Genomic DNA, 18,966 nt, shown 5'->3' with positions numbered 1-18,966 from the left:
TCTCTACGAGATAACAAGACATAGTGCTGACTTTTGCCATCATTCAAAAACACTTCAAGGGCTGTTACAGTTCTCTCCCCACAAAATGTCTTCTTATGCTCTGTGTCTGCCTTTGAGTTGCTTTAGCCAGAGAAACTCCTGTCATTATCTCAAAACATCCCATGTGTTCTGATTAAAACAAACAAAAAAGAAGCTTTTATCCCACAGAGGAGTCCTCTTTAGAAAGAGGTTAGCTGTTACAAGGGGAGCATTGTGGATTTGAAAAATTATTTCCCATTTTCAGAAAACAAAGATAGCTTTCTAAATATCCTTGAAAGCTAAAAAGTTATGTTTTAAATCTTCTCCCAGAGGGGCTTATAGCCATTCCATTTTGCCTTATATGCTGACTCTTTAATCTCTACCTAATGACAGATGAAGTCCCATTCAAATTCCATGGAGCAGTTGTAAATTTGTTGGTAATTCTGCCTTTATAAAAGGTAGGCATTTAACATCTTATTAGTGAGGTTAATCTATAAATATATTTTATGTTTATATTTACATAGTTAAATTTGTCTCTATATTTATAGACCACTGGTAAACGTTGTCAAAAAAATAGAGTCTAAAAATTAAGACTGACTAATAAGTCATATTTCCTGTTGAATTGCTCTCTTGCTTTGAGGAGCTTTGCCAGCAAAAAGAATCAGTCCACAGTAGCCCCAGATAGTGGTTTTTGGCTAAGCATCAAATGATTAACATTATTCATATGTGTTCCAAAGTACAAAAGCTGGCTATACTTCATACTGAATATAGAATTGTACTATTTTAATATTTTTAGATGTTATTAGGATTTGATGTTTTAAAAATTGATGTACTATGAATTTCTTGGTTTTACATAGAATTGTATTTATACCAAACTATACATCTCACCGTTTTATACGCACATATTATTATGTGATGTTTCTATCCATTTCCAAATCCTACCGTCTGTCTTTTCTTCCATCTTGCGTCAGGGGAAGAAATAGACCATTTCTTCAAATGTGAGAATTCTAATAGTCCCCTTTGGTTCCATTTTTTTCATTGTGTCTGAAAGACTATTCCATCAAGTGTTCCGCTATACCATCTGTCTTCTAAAGAATCCCTTTTTTCAATTTCAACTCTGTCTCTTGTAATTAAAGAAAACAAACATTTCCCGTTCCCTACTAGTCCTTTATGACACAGACATACCTCTGTTCATGTTTTTATAGTTAAAGTGTATTTGACTCATCCATGAGTTTAACTTGCTAATCCTGAACCATTATAAAACCCATTTACCTGATTTGGGGGTCAGAGAACAGCCTAGGTGAAGAGTTGCCATGAGGGTCTGTTTATTGTGCTACAATGATAATAAGTAATATATTTTAATCATGCGTTATAGTCTAGAAATGACTTTTAGAAGTATTGGCTTATTCATTTTTGGAGACTCCTGCATAGTTCCACATCAATCAGAATTTAGTTAATATTTGTTATTGATTCTTAAAATTCTTTTCTGTAAAAGGTGATATTTTAGGTATATTAATGGAAATAGAAAAGAAATCTTATGTTTTCACTCTAAAATTCTCTTAAAAATGTCTATCATCATGTGTTTACTATTTGTTTTTCTGTTATTTATTCTTGCATTAATATATGTGTAGAAATTTAAGAAAAAAAATTGTAAGCAACCGTATAAACACTTAAAAATTATTTCTTAATTACCAAATTCATTTTTAGTCCACATTGTTCCCACATTCTTTTAAAAATTTAATATTATTGAAACCTAGCTCTCCTCAAAAAGCTCTGCTCTTGACTTGTATACAAAAATCTCATTTTTACTCCAAGTACAGTTTGCTTAACAACAACTGTTCTTGTACCTTTCACCTTTTACTCAAAATTGGAGCCTTAACTCCTTACATCTCCTTGGTAATACTCTTATCCAGTGGGCAGTGACTTCGTGAATCTGCATCCGTGGCTCACTTCTTTTTTGTAATTTCTGGCTGATCATGACAGCTAGCTGATTCCTATTTGTAAATTTTGCATGTCCCCATCTGAATTTGTTTTGTGTCCTACCAATCCAGCTTCTTTATTTCTAATAACAGTCCACCATTCCCCAAATCATTCAAGCTTGAAATTTCAGTCACCTCCGTTTTCCTAGCCTCCTTTGTCCATTCTACCGTGACCTCCCGGACCTATTCCTCCATTCATCTGCACACCAACAGGCCTGCCTATCCGCTCTCACTTTCTACCTAACATCACTGAAACAGCCTCTTGGTTTTTCTGTCCTAATTTCTTCCTCTAATTTTCCATATATTGATCTCTTCTTAAATCATTTTTCTGGCTTCTAATCATATATCTAGACTTATGGGCCTAGTCTCCTGAAATTCAACTTTTAGCCCTGGCTTCTTGAGAAAATGGAAGTGTTAGTCTCTTTAACCTTGCCTATCCTTGGTATTGTTTTCCACAAAGACTTCTGATCATTATGGCTGGAGGCTGCTCTCCCTTCTGAACTCCCACATGTATGTTCCTGCATGGCTTACTTTCTGTGTTGTATCAATTCTACTTAGTGTGGGATTGTAAACTCATGGGAGACAGATCTCAGGCTTCGTTATCTTTATATACCCTATATTGACTGTTCCAGTCATCTACATATTATAGGTGCATGGTAATTGTTGGATGAATAAAGAAACACGTAATATGCATTACAGAGATACCACAGTTGCTTTATATGGCATTATAAGAGTTCTTTGATTATATGAATCAAATAATATATTTATAATTTTGTTATGGGCCTATGGTTTAATAGCCTTCGATTTTATGAGAAGCATTATATAATCAACAAAGGACCCAAAGGATAGAGAGCATCATTATCCTGGGAGTTTTGTTAAAAGGCAAAAAAGCAAAACACCTCGATTTGGCATTACAGATCATTGCTTCCATCCTTTTCTGCCACACAACATTACCGCCTCCCAAATCCTTCTCCGTGAAACTTTAGAAGTCCCATGTATAAATCTACAGAAATTTATCCCATTCAGAAACAAGGTAATACCGGTCATTATGTTACTGAATGCCATCATATTATGTGGTGTTAAATGATATAGTGTTGGTTGTATATTCTACATGTGATTTACAACAGTTATATATTACATTTTTTTCAGGACAAAAATCCTACAATTATTTTCTTTTTAATATTTCATGTTAAATCAGATAATATTTCAACAAACTATGTTGCGAAAGGGGCTATTTTGAATGTAAACTGAAGTAAAATTAATTAGAAGTTGCTGAAATGCTACAGAAATAATCCTAATTTGAAATGGGCTCCATGTGATGTTTGATTTTATTACTGACAAATTCAGAAAGAACTTCATTTATTATGCTGTGAATGTTCATTATTTTTGCAATGTATTGCACACCACATTTCCATTCCTTCCAACCTATTTTTTAGTCTCAGCATTTCTATTTTGACGTTAGAAAAATATACAACCAAAATCTATAAGACTTTGATTAAATGTTGATACAGCTGATTTCAACACAGCCAAAGCCAGTGACCATACATGGAATCTAAACAACAGCTAGTAATTACAATGTCAAAGGCATGTATACACTGTGAGTTATGTTTCATTGTCTGGCATGCAAATATAGTCTCCGTTTCCTTTACACTATGTCCAAAGTATAAAGAAAGCCAACCAAAGAGTTCTGTTTCGTTTACACAAAAGAACAAGGTTCAATCATGTTTGATAAGTTGCAAATTACTGGTAATACCACAAGTGTTGTTACAGCTGCTAAGAATGGTCAGGAGGATGTACAAAATGCAGCAAAGGCATGAATCAAAAGAAAAAATCTAAACAAGTTTGAATGATGGTGTATAGTATGGCTAACTTTAACTTCACTTGGGGCCTGGAAATACCATATTGGGTGCAGGGTGAGGTGCCTCAGATGGAATCTGGCCTTGTGCATATCTGCTGGGCTTTCAACTCCTTTCATACAAACCGAGTGGCCTCCTCTCGTTTGCATGCAAACATAGCATTTACAAATCAAAATTTTTTTTGTAATTTAATACCCAAGCCATTGGGGACAAAGAAATGGAATCGAGACAGGGAAACATTCAGAGACAATAAGAAGTAATCTGAATTTTCCTGAACAAAACCGAAACCCCTTTCGAAGAACCAGACCAAGTAGGTATATTAAAAGAAAAAACAAACAAACAAAACACTACACTTTTCTGTGAACCTGAATATTTGAAATACTAGAGCTTTGAAAGTCTCTAATTCATGTTGCAGTTTAATTCAATAAGCGTTTATTAAATCCCACCGTGTGCAGCAATTTCTCATTTCCGATACTTTGATCTCTGCCCCACCTCCTGGCCAATCCAGCAATTTAGGTAAATGTGTTTGAGAATGGGAAGAAGGCTAAACAAAGCGGTGGGGTAGTAAAAATTTTAAAAAAAGAGTCATAAACGATAGTTTCTATTCCTTGCCGAGAGCTCTGAACTTAAATAACTTTCCGAGCTTCTCTGGGCCCTCATTTGTGTGCACGTAAAAGGACGCGGAATGAGTCAGGTCAGAGGTTGCAAACCCAGGACCCGAGAGCCAAGTGTGGCCCGCAGAAGTGTTTGATTGGATCCATGATTTGAATTAGGTTTAAATACTTAAAAGTCGGGTCATTTTATAGAAAACTCCCAATTTGTAAGTTCTCTTGGAAAAAGGGTCCGTTCTGGCCCTGCTGGCCGGCGTTGGCACGTGGCTGGGCCTGAGGGCGGCGAGAGCGCTCGTCCCCTCTGAGTACAGGTCTCCAGGGCGAATGTGTGTTACCGGCCCTGCCCTGAAATGGTCCTTTTCTGCTCTGAAATTTGTAAAGTGTTTTCAAATTTGTCTTCAGAGTCATCTGTGCTGTACTGTATTCCTAACATAAACACAGAAGTTTTTTTTTTTTTTTAATATTAAATGAAAGCAATTCTAGAGTTTGCCCCACTTCGTGGTGATGATGCTACTACAACTGTTAGTAATCATAGCACATTTTTAATGACCACTAGGTTAGCGCCTGGCAGAAGTCTGAGTGCTTCTCCAGAGATTAACCGGAATCATGTTCGAAACACTCTATTATGCCCTGGCCGGTGTGGCTCAGTTCACTGGGCATCATTCTAGGGACCAAAAGGTGGCCGGTTTGAATCCTAGGCAGCGCACATGCAGGGTTGCTGGTTCCATCCCCAGTAGGGGGTGTGCAGGGTGCAGCCAACCAATGTTTTGCGTTCACAATGTTTCTCTCTCTCTCTCTAAAAATCAATACAAATATTTTAAAAATCCCAGTCTATTATAACATAGGCTCCATGAGGACAGGACCTTACATTCTAAGCCAATGATTCTCAAACTTTAGCAACACATCAGCGTCATCTAAGGGCTGGTTCAAAGATGGGTTGCCAATGCCGATCCCAGAGTTTCTCCCTGGGTAGATATGACAGGAGGGGGCCCCCAAATTTGCATTTCTAACTAGTTCTGGTAATGCCGATGCTGCTGGGCCAGCGACCACACCTGGAGCGGCACTGGTCTAAACACTGCCTAACACGAAGCAGGTATTTAGTAAATATTTGCTAAAAGAATAGACTGAAGCTGTATTAGGTAGGTGCTTTACTCTAGTAAGTGATGAGGAAACTAAGTAACTTGGCTAAAATTATATATCCCTTAAATATTGGAATAGTATACTAATACCTACATCATAGCAATGTGATCAGGAATAATTAAGATAAAGAATGTAAAATTCCTTGCTAGGAATTCAGTGTTCAATATATGTTAGCTATGTTTATTCTACTGTGGGACATCATCCCTCTGACCATTTAACATAAGTAAAATTTTTGGCATGGTTTCCAAGCAATTCCATATACATCTCAGAATCGGCCTGCATTTGAACTGAGGCCCAGAGCTACCAGACTCTTCATTCTCTTTGTGAAACATACTCAGCAAAGCACAGGTGTGCTGAAGGCTCCGCCTACCAGGCCACCCTACCAGCCATTACTGCTTCCACCACGGGAACTGGTTTTCCAAGAGACACTATGTTGTTTTCCACCTACTTATTCCCGTTTTGATTACTTAATCGAACACCAGGAAAACCTATGAAACATGAATTCCAACAGTAACTGTTGTTTCAAGCACAACGAAGTTGAAGGCTTTGGAAAGACTCTGCCAGGTGAGTAGCTGTCACACATTCCAAGGTAGGAGTGAGGAACCTGTCAAAGAATCCGAAAAAACAATCACAAACATTTTAAAAATTCTGCATTCAGGTTTTCGGTGATTTTTTTTTTTTTTAAAGTTTAAGCTTCAAGTTAAAAGTCAGAGGACTTGGAAGTTATACTGGATCCATCAGGTGCGAGGAGGGAAACAGGACCGCCGACAGCGACCCTGCACCGAGAGCCACAGCGGCTCAGGTCCGTGCCCCCGGGATGGCCCTCCGTGTGCATTTGTTCAGACCTGAGCTCAGAATGGCTGTCACATCATGACAGAGGTGTAGACAAGCAGAGGACAGAGACGGAAGGGATCTGGAAGAAGGAGGAGGCGGAGGGAGATAATGAGAACAAAGAGAAGGAAAAGAAGGGGGAAAGGGGCGAGGAGGAGGAGAATCCAGGGCAGCAGCGGCGACAGAGGCCCCGCCGACCTGAAACCTAAAATCTCTACCATCTAACCCTTCCACAGAGAGTCCGAGGACACGTGCTATGCAATGGAAAGGACTGTGTCCCACACTAGTCGCTTGTCTCCAAAATGTGCAGTTATTTATGCTTTAAATTAAAATATTCCAGGCATACATCTCTCACTTTTTTAAAAAATGAGGGCCAGTTTTAGTTGGTTGTTGTCTATTACCCAACAAGCTGTCTTGATCATGTTGGAATAAAGTTTTCCACTCGTAGAGGTGCTCAAAACTGTTGCTCTCACACTGTTTGTTTGCCTTCTTTACTTCAATTCTTTTTTTTATCCTCACCTGAGGCTATTTTTCTATTTTTTTACAGATAGAGTGGGAGGGAGAGAGAGGAAGGGAGAGAGAGAGAGAAACATCGATGTGAAGGGACACATCGAGTGGTTGCCACCCGCACGACCAACCAGGGCCGGGGACAAACTGCAACCGAGGTACATGCCCTTAGCGGGAACCGAACCTGGGTCTCTCTGTACCGCAGGCCGATGCTCTAACCGCTGAGCCAAACCGGCCAGGGCCCTTCAATTCTTTTCTCCACTGTTTAGTGGCAGGATTCTTCCAAGGTTTTATTCCTGACCTATCAGCACTTTTCCTGATTAGAACCTGCTTCTGTGGATTTTGATATTCCTTACAAATAAGAGCACGCTCACACAACCCTCCCCTAATGACATTTTTATTGAATTTATTGGGGTGACATTGGTTAATAAAATTATATAGGTTTCAGGTGCACAGTCCTATAATATATCATTTGTATATTGTATTGTGTGTTCACCACCCAAAGACACATCTCCTTAGGTCACCGTGTATCCCTCCTTTACCCTCTCCTACCTTCCCCCACTCCCCTTCCCCTCTGGTAATCACGATACTTTTTTTCTGTGTCTCTGATTTTGTTTTCTTGTGTTTTTTTTTTTTTTTCCTTAATCCCTTCACCTTTTTTCACCCAGCACCCCAAACCCTCTCCCCTCTAACAGCTGCCAGTCTGTTCTCTGTATCTTTGAGTTCGTTTCTATTTTGTTTATGTATTTTGTTCATTAGATCCTAATGACACTTTAAAGTCATCGATTTATCCATTATCGATTGGGGGTCCACTTGGTGCCAGGCAGTGTCTCCTCTGACCCTCAGTCTGCCTCACCGAAGGGCCTCATTTTCATATCAACTTGAACTAAGGAAAAACCCCTGCGTCTGCTTTTTCTCATTCCTGCAGCGGGTCTTTCCCCAGCGAGTGTCCCCACATGCATTGTTTGGGAGGGGAATTTAATTCACTTCTGAATTGCTCTGCTTGATGTAAGTATGACTTCATTCGTAGGAATCCGAGCCAGATGAGGCAGTAGGAAAGGTAAGCATGTAAACTGTAACCTACATGCATTAGCCAATTTCCCCAAAATGTAGAGAGGTACTGGTATTTTTGTATGTGTGCGTGTGTAGCACAGAACAACCTTAGGAAATAGTATTTTTTAAAAAGGCTTTTTACTCTCCAAGGTAAAATAAAGGTATACTATAAAGCCATATGGTAATACTTTACAACAGCTGGACTGAGACAGTGTACTGCTAATTTGCACAGTTCTTTAATGTTTGTTAAATGTATTTCTTTTGCTCAATGAAGTTCTGAGGGCAAGGGTATTATTAATTGCTAATTCTGCCCCTGGTATTCCGATATTCGCTGCTAATTACATAAACCAGTGTGCTAGAGCCTTAGCGAACCATTTTTCTTCTGCTCCGAGATATTTGATCAGAAGGAATTCCACCCTCTGGAACAACTGGTAAGGGGTTAGCCCCCTGGGAAAGTTCTAATTTACAAGATCCTTACTAAAAAAAATCGAATCTGTTTCAAAGAGATTACATTATAAATGTAAACTTCCTAATGAGCTTGAGTGAAATGCTGTAGGCTACAACTGGTGAACTTTGAAAGTTTTTACTTTTTTCCTTTTCCTATATATATATTTTATGTAATCTGTACCCTAAGCCCCATAAAGAGACCAGCTGTTACTCACAGTGAACTGACGCTTGTAGCCAAACCCTGCGTGTTCTCTGATATAGGTGATCCTTCCCGTTTTATTCTTTTCATTAAAAGAAATGTTTACCACTAATAAAAACAGCTAACACCGGACTGATTATATCCCAGATGCCAGGCTAAGCACTTTGCATAAACGACCTCATCTTATCTCACAACACATTAAGTAACTTGCTCAACGTCTCTCAGCTACTAATTAAATTAAAAAGAAAACATGGCACTTGAGCTTGTTAGAAATTGAGATATTAAAAGAAATATAAGCACGGGGAAATCGGAGATGGCAATCATTGATGCTTTTTAAAATGATAACTATTTCCGTCCCTTCGAGGTCAGAACCCTGACTTTGGGGTCCTTTCTTTTCTTCTCTTTGCGTATGACACAGACACAGTTGAAACTATAGCACAATAAAGTGATTTATAGCTTAATCTATTTTACTTCTCTTTATTTTTTAGTGTTCGTCTCAGGAGAATGTTTGAGTCATTAGTGACTATACGAACTATTTTTAATCGACAGATAAGTGCCTTGTACACACCTATATATATACTTCTAGCATGTGAAAATATTTATCTTGGTACCTGGCACAGGCTGTCTGCAAAAGCCCACTGTCTTTCTGGTGACCTGGTTTAAGGTCCAAACTAATCACTCTTGTCTGCCCCTGGGCGTATCTCTTCATCTCTGTAGCCTCCCATTTCTTTATGGAAGAGTAACAGAGAATGGTTGGATTTTGCTATCTCCAAGGTCACTTACAACTCCAAAATTCTATGAAATGTTTAATTTAAATTTTCGAAAACCTTACTTGCGTGCCCAAGTGGAACTGTAGCTTTTGAAGTCTGGGGTGTAGCTCTTTGCTTCTTTGTATCCTGCCGTCCATTTCCTCCCACTTGATTCCGTTTGGCTCCTCTGTCGTGCGCCACGCCACCCTCTGCAATCACCATGGCTCTGCGCAGACCTCTCCACTGCCACCGGGCAGGAAAGAGCCATTCCGGGAGCAGCTGGCAGTCCCCACTGCTTGGGAGAAACAGGAAGACGGGAGGGAGGACCGGTCAGGTCATCATCCTTTGATGGCTACCCAGCTTTCTCTCACTCTCCTTTCCTCTTTGGCTCTTTTCAGTAACTAAGTAAACCAGGCTAGTGCTCTTTCTCCTCCTTTTCTGTCTAAATCCAAAAGGTTGAGTATTTCTGGCTCTTCGCTCCTATCCCTCCGTCAGTGTAGGTCTTATAAGAAGAAAAAATGCTGAAGGTGCTTCCACAGACCCGGGCAAGCCACACTGGGAGCCATTGTCCTTCTATTTAGTTATTTCTTTAAATGTTTTTCTATTTATTGATTTTAGAGAGAGAGGAAGGGAGAGGGAGAGAGATAGAAACGTCGATGGGAGAGAACATCCGTTGGCTGCCTCCTGCATGACCCCCACCCACAACCTGGGCATGTGCCCTGACCAGGAATCGAACCAGCGACCTCTTGGTGCATGGGTCTATGCTCAACTGGTGAGCCACACTGATTGGTTGTCCTTCTGTCTAAAGGACACTTTCCAGCCCCAGTGAAGGAGATGAGAAATGTAAGAAACGAATAAACTATGAATGTACTCACTAGTTTCTGGGCAAATCGCAGCTACCTAGAAATTGGAGATGAAGTTCTCAAAACATAATACCAAACACATAGATGATAGACATTCATGTTATTCATGATCTAGATGAGAGTGGGAGAGGCAGAGGAGGGTGGTAATGAAAAAGAGAGAAAGAGAAAGGTATGAGCACATCGTACGTTGAAATATTTATCAAGTCATAGTTTGTAGCTATTGTATTTCTCTGTTCTCACATATTGAAGTTTGGTCTCTGCGGGTTTTTCTGAGATGAGTGTTGGCAGCATTTGGCATTCGTGAATTTTGCTTTTATAGACCTACTGCCTTAATAAAGCCTACAACAGCATAAACCCTTGCAGGAATGGATATATCAATGTGGAGTGAAGAGGTGCTAATTTAGGGAGGTGAAATGTACGTCCTGAAATGTTGATGATTCAGAAACATAAAGCCACCCCCTGCGTAATTTCTTCCAAGAGCCCCTGCCCCTGGCTTTCTTGAACACACCCCGATAACATGCAGCAGAAAGTAACCAATCAAAGGCCCTGATCTGCTCTCTCATTTGTTTTGACCTCTGCTTGCCCGCCTCAGGGTGTTACCCTCTTTCTGTTTGTGAGTAGTTTTACATTTTACTTTGAAAGTATCTGAGGTGTAAATGTGAGACGTTGTCTCTACTCCTTCTTTGTCTCCTAAGATCATTATCATTGGTATGAATCTAATCACATACAGAAAACTGAGTTTTTCAAATAGCTGATGTGAGAATTTCTCTGTAGGGCACGCTGAGCTTTGCCGAGAACATCTTTGAAAAATCTACGGTGGGGAAGAAGCTAGTCCAGGACTGACCTAGGGTTGGCGCGAGGAAGAAGGAGCCCTTCAGAGAGGGAAAGGGACCGACATGGTGCCAGACGTGTGGGAGGAATGGTTGTGGAGCTCGGGGACCTTGTGGTTGGCAGCAGGGAGGAAAGACTTGGCAAGGACACACGTCTGTTTTTTTAAACTGAAATGCCAATGGGATGTGGGATGTTACCTACCCACCCCAAGCCACATCCCATAAAAATTCAAAAATAGGATACTACATGTGCTTGGATTTCTTACGAAAGACAGTGAGGGGAATTGTGTTTCGGGCCACTATCACTGCTGGCTGACACAGAGCCAAGAAATGGAGGGAGGTGGTTGACATCAAGGTGGTACCCTGATTCTGAGGCTAAGGTATTCAGTGAGTTTCGAAGGAAACGTTCTCTGTATTTCTCTCAGCTTTACAAGGTCCCCGCCATCTACGCCCACAGCACGGGCACCAGCTGCAGGTGAGAAAATGTTAGAGTCTCAGACTCGTACAAGGAGTGTCAAAGGCACAGCAAAGATGTGGGCACTGACCGATACTAACAACAGTGTGGTCAAGTGCAGCGATTTCCCTCATCTGCGTAAGTCCCAGTTGGCTGCTACCCCGCCCCATCCAAGCCAATGAATCTACCTGCTCTTGCATCGCCAGTTCATTATTTCCGCCAGAAAAATCAAGAAGCAATGAAATCCTGCATTGTTTCAAATTTGCCAGGAAATTTTCGTTGATGAAACAGCCATTCTCAAAGGCCTCATCTTCTCTGTTATCCCTGTTTAAACTGAACACAGAAACCGTTTTGTCCAAATGGATTTCAGACACAAAGGAAAACCCTTTTCAAACCCTTTGGTCAGGTGAAAAAAAACACGTCGCTGGCATTTTGTCCGGGGATCTACAGCAGTGTTCCCGGAGCCAGGAGCCCCCCGACCTGCTGCTGGCACACACGGCCTCTGGTTGGAAATCATCGTTTTTAATAATGCAGATCATCACAAGAGCTCGTGGGAAATCACTCTAAATATTACCCTTGGACTTTGGTATAGAAATATAGCAAAGGGAAATTGTCCCTATGATGCTCAAGGGTTAGAATAATATGGAAAAACCAACTCAGTTCAAATAATTTATTGTCTCTGCCTTGCTTTTTGCATAGCACAGCTTAAGCTGTCATTCACCGAAGGGCTATTTATACAGTCTGAAATTCCAAAGGATTCCTGGATTTGTGTTCTTCTACTCTCTTTAAATGATGCATAATAAGGTCCTCTACAGAGGCTTTTTGTAACGAATGTGGAGCTGTTTAGTTTGGGCCCCATCAAAGGGATGGAAGAACAGTAACTGGCTGTTTGAAATTTTATATTATAGAAACTATACTCTGCCACCACTTGAATTTGTTAGCATCTTTCAAATAAACTTTAGCCCCAGACAAAACCAAATAAATCCTTGTGTTCTTGACATTTCACTGCAGAGGCCACTGAGAGGTGTAAACAGAAGTCCCAAGGAACAGAGGAGGTGTTTTCCTAGGGGAGCATTCTGGAGATGCGCTGGCTGCTGGTGGAGGTGTTTTTTCCAAAGGTGTCCTCGTTGTCCTTGGCTTCTTGGACTTAATTGCAATGCTTGCTCTCTAGCTGGGCATGGCAGTGTTGAGATTTGAGTTGCAGAGTGGTCAAGCCAAATATAGACCTCTCAGAGAGGATGTCCTACACGAACCTCAGCCTCTGGCCTCCAACCACCAGCCCCAAGTACCTGATATGTTTTCTCCTTTCTGGTCTCAGCAAGTGGCAAATGGTTTCCCCAGGCGTCCCCACATAAACATCAGTATAATGTGGGGAATGAGATGAAAAGAGAGGGAGATATTTAGTGGCATTTGGGGAACATTCACCAGGTAGTTAAGAAATATGGCTCTAGCCCTGGCCGGTTTGGTTCAGTGGTTAGAGCGTTGGCCTGCAGTCCAGAGAGACCCGGGTTCGGTTCCCGCTAAGGGCACGTACCTCGGTTGCAGTTTGTCCCTGGCCCTGGTGGGTTGTGCGGGTGGCAGCCACTCGATGTGTCCCTTTCTCATCAATGTTTCTCTTCCTCTCTCCCCTTCCCACTCTATCTGAACAAAAAGTGGAAGAAAAATATATACATATATGGCTCTAACAAGAACAGTGGATTGTATGGAAGCCAGTGTCCTGGTTGTGATATTGTGCGATAGTTTTGGATAAAAGTGTATCTCTCCTAGGTAAAAGGATCTCTCTGTATTATATCTTCCAGCCACATCGAATCTACAAGGATCACATAATAAGTTAAACACACACACACACACACACACACACACACAAATATGTCTCTTGATTCAAATCAACAATACTCTTTTAAGCATAAATTCTATTTTTACCTTATGGTAAATGCACACATACAAAATTATAATGAAATTGAAATATATTTTTCTTCTATTTTTATAGTCCTTGGATTTTCTTCAGAGTTTGTGCGCTATAAACCAGATAACTCAAACGACAGTCCTAGGGTGCTATGTGACCCCTTGTACCAAACAGCAGGCACATGGCAGCCTCTGAGGTGACCGAGTGAGTTTTGCTGCTCACCTGGCGCCCAGTAGATTTCTTCTTTTTCACGTGTAGCTCTGTCATTGAGAGACGTTTACTTTCCTCCCCCAGAATGCACTAATTTTTCCAATTATGTGTGACTCACTTTGTAGCTCAGATTTCTCGAGGGACACTGCTGCAGATGAAGATGCTTCTATTTAAGGATTCTGCATTCTGATTAATGGTCTGGCCCACAAATGCTCGAGTAGCTTGTTTCTGCTGGATCACAGCATCATCCCAAGGCCATCCGAGGACCTCAGAGTGGCAGGATCGAGTGGGGCACAGCAGGATTGCTTCTTTCAGTGTAACATTTGGGGATGTGGTTTTTTCCAGATGAAGAAACCAGGATGCAGGGCAACTTTACCGAAGAGAAACACTCAGCCTATAAAATTGTGTCATACTCCCAGAAGTATATCCTGCCCCTCCATAATTTCTCAACCTAACGCTTACTTAAAAGAGATAAGCAAAACATCCTGCTAAAGTTTTAATTACAGCCAATAAATTTCCAAGTATTTAGAATAAAAAAATAGATGATCTGGGTGAGCTCTTGTCCTGTGAGTTGAATACCCATCTATGCTGTTGGAGGTGGGATGCAGTCATTTCTGGTCACTTTAGCAGAAATAAAGATGTGACCCAACACTAGATGAAACGGGTAAGATAAGAGAAACTTTTCTTCCTTCTGTTGTAGCAGACCACTTAGTATTTGCTTGCATCAAGTGCTTCGATTTTCTCTCCGTTCGTTTTACATGAGAGGATATATTTAGTCCCTGGAAAACTTAATCTGTAATCAATTATATTTAACAAGTTAACTCAATTTTGAATGATATGATAGAAATGAAGATTAAAGCTAATTTAAGGCAGCATTTTTTTACTACTGTATAAATTAGCATTGGGAATGTCAGAAGGAACTGTGTTTCTGATTAAGGTTTGGTTTAGGCTGAAGAGCTTCAACAAGATAATTTTTATGAAACTCTGAATGAGAGCCAATACCTGCTAAAAGATAGCAGGATACATGAAAGCCACATTACCGATTTTTAAACCCAGTTTAAAAATAAAGTCCTGTCCAGCTGGTGTGGCTCAGTGGTTGAGCATTGACCCATGCACCAAGAAGTCGCCGGTTCGATTCCCAGACAGGGCACAGGCAGGAGGCGGCCAACCAATTTTCTCTCTCTCTCCCTCTTTCTTCCTCTTCTCTAAAATCAATAAAGGGGAAAAAATTAAAAAAAAAAAAAAGTCCTTGCAAAACGTAAACCGGTAAACAAACCGTGCATGTATTGTAAAGCCTGTCCCGTCTGCCACACTTCAGTCATCCCACACCCTTCTCGTACCTCCCCCCACGACTGAGTCCTGCTGCCACTCACTGTCGCCAGCCTTACCGGTTTCCTGACTCGATCCCCTGTGCACAATTTTCACTCTGCCCTAGAGTTCCTGAGGTATTTTTCACACTGAAATCAGAATGACCTTTTTAAAAGACCATTCTGCTCACGGCCAGTTCTCTGATTAGTACCCGGGGTCCACATTCTTTACCTTGGTATAAAGTGAAGACTGGGTCCTATGCCTGCTCAACCAACGTCCCCCTCTGCCTTCACCTGCCTTCCTCTTCCGCTTTCCCACCTTAAGCTGCATAAATGTGTTGATTTTCTCTTATCTCCTAGTCTTTGCAGTGTTTTAAAACTCTTCATGGAGAAATGCTCAACATCACTAATCATCAGAGAGATGCAAATTAAAACAACAATGAGGTATCACCTCACACCTGTCAGAATGGCCGCCATCAACAAATCATCAAACAACAAGTGTTGGCGAGGGTGTGGTGAAAAGGGGACTCTAATACACTGCTGGTGGGAATGCAGACTGGTGCAGCCACTATGGAAAACAATATGGTGCTACCTCAAAAAATTAAAAATTGAACTTCCATTTGACCCAGTGATCCCACTGCTGGGAATATACCCTAAGAAGCCTGAAACACCAATCAGGAAGAATATATGTACCCCCAAGTTCATAGCAGCACTATTTACAATAGCTAAGATCTGGAAACAGCCCAAGGGCCCACCAGTAGACGAATGGATAAAAAAGCTGTGGTACATATACACAATGGAGTACTATGCAGCGGTAAGAAAGAAAGATCTCTTATCCTTTGAGACGACATGGAGGGACCTGGAAAGTATTATCCTAAGTGAAAGAAGCCAAGCAGAAAAAGACAAATACCACATGATCTCACTTATATACGGAATATAATGAACATAACAGTCTGGGAATACAGTAGACCCAGACACATGGAAGTAGGGCACAGACTGACATCCCTCAGAAGAGGGGATGGGGGGTGGGGGGATGGGAAGAGATAAACCACAGAACTTATATGCATGTATGCATGACCAATGGACATGGACAACTAAGCCGGGGACAGGGTGGAGGGGGGGTAGGGTGGGGGGTGCCAATGGGGTAAAAAGGTAAAATATCTGTAACAAAAAAATAAATAAAAATTCATAAAAAAATAAAAATAAATAAAAAATAAAACTCTTCATGGGACAGCTCCCTCCTGACTCTCATTTCTGTCATCGGACTAACTTCTAACAATGGCTGTGCTCACATCTCGGAATAAAGAAGGACCTTATCTTCCCTGTAAGTAAGGAAGGTTCCTTGCATCAGGGTCCGAGCCTTGCTCATTGGTAGAGCTCCCTGTTTTTTAGATTTAAAGCCTCTTTTGCTGACAGGCGACAACAGAGTGAGACTCAGCTAGAGCAAAGGTAGGACTCTGTCATATGAGTACGACTGAGGTGAGGAGGCGGCCAGGGAAAGTCACGCAGGCTGGTGCCCCCGAGACTGGTCCACAGCCAGCAGGAGCCGGAGCGGAGCTTACGCCTGGCATCCGGGGGTGCGGTGAGCCGGACCTCCCAGACTCCCTGTGGAATGGCCAGCTTGAATAAGCTGGGGCACACTGGGCATAGGGGCTACCCCAAGGTCTCTACCTGACCCCTGAGCCATTAGGAGAATGCATTTGTAACGAAAGAGAATAAGAACCCAGTGAGGGAAGTGATGGAGCGTGGACTTAACCAGCTGCTCAAGAACAGATCTTACTGGCCTGTAGCCAGTGACTCAAAACTGGGTCAAGACAATATGTGAAACAAACAAATAATATTTTGCTATAGGCCAGCACCTAAATTATATTTATTGTCACAATGAGTGAACAAAATGAATATACATGTGCAAGATTATGCGTGTGCATGAATGCATGCGACTTCTTGGCCCTAAAACAATTATTCTGCTTTTACTGAAACTGTTAGTTATTTAGTGTGATCTTACAGTGTCATATTTCAGTCACTGTGTCCCTGGATCTCAGTTTTCACATCTCTAAAATGAGTCTCAGACTCCTGCCTATGGTACGGAGGAGTAGTAATACATTTGAAGAATTTAAAGCTATACATATTTTATTTCTAGAGATACTAATTTGATAATTATATTTATTCAAGATAAATACTGGATGGCCACCTTTTGGTAAGGTCTGGCCAAAAGTTTGTAGGCCTGGATGGCTGAATATGCTCCTGATCTCTTATCCTTTGAGACGACATGGAGGGACCTGGAGAGTATTATGCTAAGCGAAACAAGCCAAGCAGAGAAAGACAAATATCACATGATCTCACTTATTTGTGGAATATAATAAACATAGCAGTCTGAGGAATGGGGTAGTCCCAGAGATGTGGAAGTGGGGTACAGACTGACAATCCCCAGAAGAGGGGATGGGGGGGAGATAAACCACAGAACTTATATGCATGTGTGCGTGAACAGTGGACATGGACAACAAACTGGGGACAGCGTGGGGAGGGAGAGAGAGGGGGGAATCAATGAGGTCAAAAGGAGAAACATCTGCAACAAAAATAAATAAATTAGTAAAATACAATAAAATAAAATACACCTAAAAATTAGTTCTTTATTTAACTGCAGTCTTCTGAAATATGAGGGCTGACGTTGCAGAAAATAATGTTAGAAATAATAAAATCTGTTTTAAAATATCTTTCTTCACATTAAGAATAATTTGGATATTGTCCTTATCGTTGGAAGCTAATATTGTAATATATCTTACATAGCTTCATTATTATGTATCTAGCTATAACTAAGAGATAAAGAATTGTAATCAACAATATATAATAAACTACATTTTAAGTTTTGATGGAATTCTGAATCATGTCTAAATGACATGGAAAAAAATCAAAGCTGATATCTTTTCCACTTAGCCCCTGTAGATAATTTCATTGGGTATATCACATTCCATGTTATAAATAGCATAAACTCCATTGCTTCTATATTATATACTTGCTTTTTTTTTCCTAATCATGCTGTATTCCTATGGCATGTGCTGCATAGTTTTGTTGTTGTTTTTTTCTGTGAAAGATTTTATTACCAAGATCGTGAAAAACTAAAATTTCTGTTTCTAAAATAAGGACTCAATACTAACCATTTAACGGTAAGTAATTCTACCCACTTCCTTCCTATTTCGTCTCCATTCATTTTGCTTTTACCCCCACACATTTGTCTGGCTGTAAAGATTAACCTCTACGAATTACACTAGAGAAATTTAGAATTGAGAAGGCTCCAGGAGGTGATCTGGATTTGATCCCTCACATGCCTGGGAGATGTGTAACCAGGAACAAGCTTTGAAATTACACACAGGACTGATCTTGGGAAGACAACTTCTCCGCAGATACCATGACTTTCACTGCTGACAACACCTAGTACATGACTTAACCATGATGCCTCAAGAAATTGGATCCAGTCTGATTTTATCCTTGTTAGAATGAATTCTAAGTATTACCTGCTGCTTTGCATTTCTGGCTCCCAAACCAAATTTCACGGCAGGTGCTTCTGATTAGAGCCTAGCTTTATGCCTGCACCCTCGCTTCAAAGATCTGAGCAAGCAGGTATCTGATGTCTGCAATGGAGAAAAATGTCGAGTATTCACAGCATTTGTCAAGGTCCCCATTACAAAACAGCTCTCAAATATGAATGCATCATTCCAGATGGCCTATGACCAGTGCAGTGTGCAACACAATTAGCCACCTTCATCTGGACAGAATACATCATTACATTAAAGCACATGCTAAGATTATGTGAACATTTTTCAGATCCACTTCCAAGGGTCAGTTCCTAATTAAGCTCGCAGTTAACTATAACCCTAAAACTTGTTTACCTTTTGCTGCTCTTTACCCATGTGTTCTCCATCCTATGGTTGTACAGTTGTGTTTTGCTTCTTTTAATCCAAATATAGAACTTGTATTTAGCCCTGTTAAGTTTCACTTTGTGAGTTTT

This window comes from Molossus molossus, unplaced genomic scaffold (genome assembly GCF_014108415.1).
Source record: "Molossus molossus isolate mMolMol1 unplaced genomic scaffold, mMolMol1.p scaffold_m16_p_7, whole genome shotgun sequence".
NCBI lineage: Eukaryota > Metazoa > Chordata > Mammalia > Chiroptera > Molossidae > Molossus > Molossus molossus.
This window is presented reverse-complemented; position numbering follows the sequence as displayed.